General features: G+C 29.7%; 1 non-coding gene across 1 annotated transcript; it reads right to left on the bottom strand.

Moving 5' to 3' along the window:
• Positions 1-4614: 4614 nt before the first annotated feature.
• LOC114580272 lies at positions 4615-4721 on the bottom strand. Its single transcript, XR_003701633.1, has one exon. It is a non-coding gene; the product is annotated as a small nucleolar RNA R71 (small nucleolar RNA).
• Positions 4722-6358: the final 1637 nt, after the last annotated feature.

The following is a 6358-nucleotide window of genomic DNA, read 5'->3' on the forward strand; positions in this document are numbered from 1 at the left end:
ATTCTCTTCTCTACTTCTTCGGAATTTCTCTTCATAAGATCTTTGAAGAAGATATGGTTCTCTGCCGACATCAGGAGGGTATGAAAGGATGTCGGTTCTCTACCTACACTTGGAGAAGTGTGAAAGGATGACATTACTCTGCCGACACTTGGAGGGTGTGAAAGGATGATGGTACTGTACTGCACCGGGTATTAATAGAAGAGAGGTTAATTGTAAAGGTTTCTCTGCCTTGCTGTGGGGTTAAAAGGAGAGTCACTTTGGTAATAGTACAATACATGAAGAGGGAGTCTTCAAGGAGTGAATGTTGGTCTAATTGGATCGAACCACTATAAATCTTTGTGTTTTTTTTTTACTTTTGTGCAATTTTATTTACTGCACTTTTTATTTTAAGTGGTTGAAAAAATTTTTGCTTAAAAAAAATCTAAATTGTGCATATAATTTTATAATAGGTTTTTATTCAAGAGGGAATTTTTAAATTACCAATTTACCACCCCCCTCTTGGTTAGCCTTGGGATAATTACGTAGGTTAACAATCTATATAGTCTTTTCAAATTTCATGATGTAATATGATGGATCTCTAACAATAAAAAATGAATGATGGGCAGAGTTCTAGCCAAACTATACTAGTGTAAAGTATAGTAGGTATTATAACTTTTGATTTTGTATCTCAGTTTAATATGGATGGCTTAGCTCATAGGGAAGCCCAGAGCTGAATATTTATTATTAGAATTGAAAGGTGTATAGACATTTGAAATTGTTTCTCAGATTTAAGCCTTTGATATTTGAAGGTGTTGTAAAACTTCTGGTTGTAAAGAACTAGTTATTGAGATTAAGAATGTATTTAATGGGATGTAGTATCCAAATAACCGTAAGGTGCCCTTGGTGTTATTTTTGTTTGATGAGAAAGCATGTCATTGGTAGCTAGGCTAATATAAAGAAATTTCAAGGAAGATCAAATGCTCTAATCTCTTGGAAGGAGTTCACTAATACCTTCATGGAGTGGTTTGTGCCTCCTTTTGTGAGACAAAAAAAGCATGAGTCGTTTTTGAGACTGGTGTAAGGAAACAATACAGTAATATAATATGAGGTAGAGTTTATTGCATTAGCCAGGCATGCTCCCAAACTTGTAAGTGCTTCTAAAGAGAAATGTTATAGGTTTTTTAGAGGAATCTAAAATAGTTTTAGGTGGCCTTTAGTATTGGCTACTAAGTTGTTATATTTATCTAGGTTGATGATTTAAACATGTGCTTTAGATTAAATTAAAAAGCTTCAAATATGAAAATATATTCACTATTTTAAAATTTTTAAGCCTATGATATATTTTAAAATACATGATTTCCTTAGAGAGGTTTCTTCTTATTATTGTTGTGGAATATAGCTTAAGTACTCCATAAATATGTTAAACTAGTTAAAGCATTAGCTAGGATCCTTCATAACTATGGTTTTTCTATCTCCTTAAGGTCCCATAATCCTAACCACATATATTTATGTTATTGTCAAACTATATTTTAAAATATCTAATTATTCTTTTAACCCTCTATCAAGGCTCTAGATGATACTAGATTTTTAATCTATGTACAATATATACATAAACTAATTGGAGTACAAAGAAATTAAAAAAAGCTTGAGTTCTTTAAAGCTTAAACCTACTCTAACCAATACATACTTCTTAAACAACCATAAATTCATAAAGAAATATTTAGATTCATATGGAGTCAAAGTTACACAATAAAAATATTTTGTTTTACTAAATAAAACATAAGTTACAAACACAAGTTATAATAAATAATGTAAAACAAGGTTTTAAAATGACTCAAAATTAAGATACAACCCCTTTTTGCACTTGTACGCTCTACTCCACTCCAATAGAACACTCCAACATAGACAAACAAGTCTCTCCCTCTCAAGATAGCCCCTCACACCCACTCCCACACTTCCAAAATGACTCCACTATGTGCTAACCTCATTACATGAAGACGAAGTCTACTATTTATAATTCTACAAATTAATTGAAATAGAGCTATGATGTTGAGCGTTACTGAAGTAATGGGTGGATTCACTATTCATCACTTCAGTTCACTGATTCAACTAACTCTTACCATGACACTGGGTGATTGGCGCTATGATGCTTCATGTATAATACCTTGATGCCAAGCTCTCCAACTAATTTTTTGTGAGCTCTCTATTGAGGCATTGAAGGTTTGACACTGCATCACTAAAATGAGATTTAGCACTATAGTATTAACTTTGTGGCACTATGGTGCTGGTTTAATTTTCAAAAATTACTTTAATATTTTCTTGCACAAAACATAAGGATTTAAAATAAAAATTTTCATAATATTTGTAATTGGTTATTAGAAAATTTTATTTTATCAAAATCTATTTGACTAGCTAGAAGTTGCATATATATTCTCTATGAGAGGATTAAGGTCAGGGTACTATCAGCTAAAAGTAAAAGAGGAGAATGTGGCAAAGACTACTTTTAGTACCTGATATGACTATTATGAGTTTTTAGTTATACCTTTTGGGGTGACTAAAGCACCTGTTGTATTTATGAATTTAATGAATAGGATATTTAAAGCACATATGGCCCAATTTATGATTATTTTTATCAATGATATTGACAAGAGAAAAAAATATATTGTCCAAATTACTTCTATTTTTATAAAAATTCTAGTTCATTCTATCTTTTTGCAAAGGAAATAAGATTTTTTTTTAAATTAAATTTGTGCCACAGATAGAGCACCATAGTGTTATATTTACGCCAACTCTAGAGTTCTATGAATTTTGCATCGTAGGAAAAAAAAAAACTTAAATTCATCTTAGAGCAGGGTATAAAAGCATTATGATAGAGCACTGTAGCACCAAACCAACCGCTACAATGCCAAATTGCTTGAATGACATAATGGAATACATTTATAGATAGTTGAAATAGTGAATGCATATGATGAACTAACAAGATGGTTCAACAGTGCTACCTACCTAACATCGTGGAACCTTATTAGTATTTTGCAAAAATCATAAATAGAGAGCTCAGTTTACATGAAAGAGGTTGCTTCTATTAGGGTGGGTAGCCATATGTGTATTTTGTGTTAATCTAGGGAGAGTATAGAGGGAAGAGAGGAAGGAGTGTAAGGAGTCTATAATCATTATTGTAAAAGATTTTTTGGTAATATTTGTCCTCACTCATCTCTTTCATTTTTATTTTTTATATTGCAATATAATTTATTTTCTTTAATTTAATCTTAATGTTTGGCTACAACTTTTTCTTTGGGCTTATGATACTTTAGAAACCTTACTTTCTTTAGATAAGATTTATAATTTTATGAATTCCTCAATACTAATTTTAAATTCCTCATACTTGTTTTAGTTTATATAGAGACTTTGCATGAACATAAAATATAGTTTGATTTATTATCTCGATGGAGGTGTACAAGAGCATTAGGAGTTTTAAAACTTAACTTTTTGCCATGCATAGGCATATGGTGGTTAAAGTTTTGGGATCTTAAGAGGATATTAAAATTGTAGTTGAGAAAATTCTTAGCTAAACACTCCATCAAGCTTAACAAAGACTAGAGGTAATTATGCTCTAACTCACAACAACATTAGAAAAAAAAACTAACTGTTGCAAGTATGTGTTTTTAAATAGCATAGGTTCATAATACTTTAAATATAGAATTTTCTTCTTGAAACCATAATTGTAAATTTTCATTAGCACACTCTTTTTACTTAATCAATAAGATAAATTAAGTAGTACTAGAGAAACCTTAGGGTAATTTGTATCCTCATGGGAATGATACTCTATTCAGCACTTATTTACTTAACACGACACATATGCTTCTTTAGAATAAATTTTGATCCCATTAAAATAACCAATATAATAAGAATAATAGCAGTAAATTTTTTAGCATCATTGTCAGGATTTCTTAGTTAATTATCAGGTTATTCACTTTTATTACTAAAAGGATTGCTAATGTAATCTTATCATTATCTTTATTTAACTTGTTTTGTATTGGAATTGTAGTTTATTTTTGCTAAAATTTAGTATTATAATATTACTAATTATTCAACTATGCAGTGATTTACATTTTTAGTATAATGTGTTACTGTTGCATGCATAATATGAACCGATTAGAAAAAATCTTATTTTATTTTGAAATAGATAGAATCATAAGAAAAATTAAAAATTTTTGAAATGAAAAAAATAATAATTAGAGAAGGATGACCAAATTTAGGAGAATGACCAACTTAGTCTGCTTAGAGAATATGCAAATCACATGGTTGATGGTATTCACAAAATCAATTGCTAATTCACTAAATATTCATGCTCAAAATTTTTAGCTAAAACCTACTATCATCCAAATGGTACAAAGCTTCTAGTTTGGGGTAACCCCTATAAAGGATCATAACCTACATATAACCAGTTTCTTAGAGATATGGGCTACATTTAAGTGTAACAAACTTTTTGATGAAACCATTAGACTGATGTTGTTTCCATTCTCATCGAAGGACAAGGCTAAGATGCGGGTTAAATAATTTTCCCCTAGGTTTAATCACCACATGGAATGACTTGGCTCATAAATTTCTAGTCAAGTATTTTCCCCCATCTAAGAAAGCAATAGGATTATCATTACATTCTTCACAAAACTAGATGAAGAATCAATATATGAATCTTGGGAGAGATTTAAGGAATTACTTATGAAGTATCCACACCATGCATTACTTCATTGTCTTATCATTCAAACATTTTACAATGGTCTTATAGGTTCTCTTAGATCCATTATAGATGTAGCAGTTAGAGATCCTTTTGATTTACAAACCCTTTGATGAAGCATTTTCTTTGATTAAAGAAATGGCAACCAATAATTTTAATGGTCGTTTGAGTGAGTGAACCCTAGGAAAGTCGATAGTGTGAATTAATATAATGGTTTATCAACTTTGAATTTTCAAGTAACTACTATATCTAGAATATATATAATATTGGAGTTAGTACATCCCAAAACACACCTTTACCAATAGAAGAAAATATGTATGGATCATCTAATGACCCAAATATGTCAGAAGTTAATTAATTAAATGTCATCAATAAAAGATAAAATAACCCTTACTCTAATACTTATAACCTACTTGGTAAAATCACCATAACTTTAATTGGAGTAATAATTAGAGCAGGGTTAGTAACTGGAATTCTAGTTACCCCAACCAATTAAGAAATTTCAAACCACCTCCTCAGAATTATGAAAACATAAATCCTAATTGTCCACTTAGATTTAGTTCAAATAATAAAATTTGGATTAAAAGCCTTCATTAAAAGATCTTATTTTGTAAATAGAAACACCATTATAAAGTCAACTTGCTATGAAAAGGAATATTGAAAATTAATTAGGGAAGTTAGTTAGTTCTTTGAATAGAAGATCTTATGGATACTTGCCTAGAAATACAAAGAAAAATCTTAAGGAAAATGGTATGGAACATTGTAAAGATATATAATTGATGAGGGGAAGAGTGTTTGAGGAAGTAGTTAGTAAGGAGGAGAAGCTTACAAAAGAAATTCTTGAGGAAGCACCCATAGAGCCTAGCAAGCCTAAAAAAATAACCTTAGTCCATTAAGAAAGTAGAAAGTAGAAAAACTTATTATAAATGTAGTTAAGATACCACCACCACTATTTTTTCAGAGATTTTTTTGTGATGCCCCAGAATCAAATTTGAAAAAAATTATCTATTCTATCTTTTTAATTTATCAACCAGAGCATCTAAATAATATATCTATATATCTGGTGCAAAAAACTAACAACTAAATACCTAAAAATATTTCATTATATTCATTCTTCTAAAATAGTATACAATAGTCACGAAATCAGTACAATCACTATCCTATGACAAACTCCTGACTACAAAAAAATAAAAAGGAAATGCATAATAAAATCTTAAAAAACCCTGAGAATCTATTACAATTTCAGTCAATCTGGTCATGACCCCTTCACTAACCTGAAATTATAAAAATCTATATAATGAGCTAAGACATTCAGCAGGAAGCCAAAACTCTGTTGCTATTTTTAATGCAAGGCAAAAGAATTAAATATGTATGTTTCAGTTCTAGCCAATATCAATCACCACTTTATATAAGAAATAAATATATATAAAAATTAAAAATAAAACAGATAATACTTTTAAATATTATTCTAGGGCGTCACAAATTGGTATTAGAGAAATTGTTGGAAGAATTAAATTATAACCAGAGCTATAAGAATTGAATTTTGAGTGGGGTAGAAGTTGGGTAGGATAGATTTTCATTTCTATATTGATTTATCTACTTTACATATGTATATTTATTTAGTTTATGAATTAATTAATTAGG

Source organism: Dendrobium catenatum, unplaced genomic scaffold (assembly GCF_001605985.2).
Source record: "Dendrobium catenatum unplaced genomic scaffold, ASM160598v2 fragScaff_scaffold_911, whole genome shotgun sequence".
In the NCBI taxonomy this organism is placed as follows: Eukaryota; Viridiplantae; Streptophyta; class Magnoliopsida; order Asparagales; family Orchidaceae; genus Dendrobium; species Dendrobium catenatum.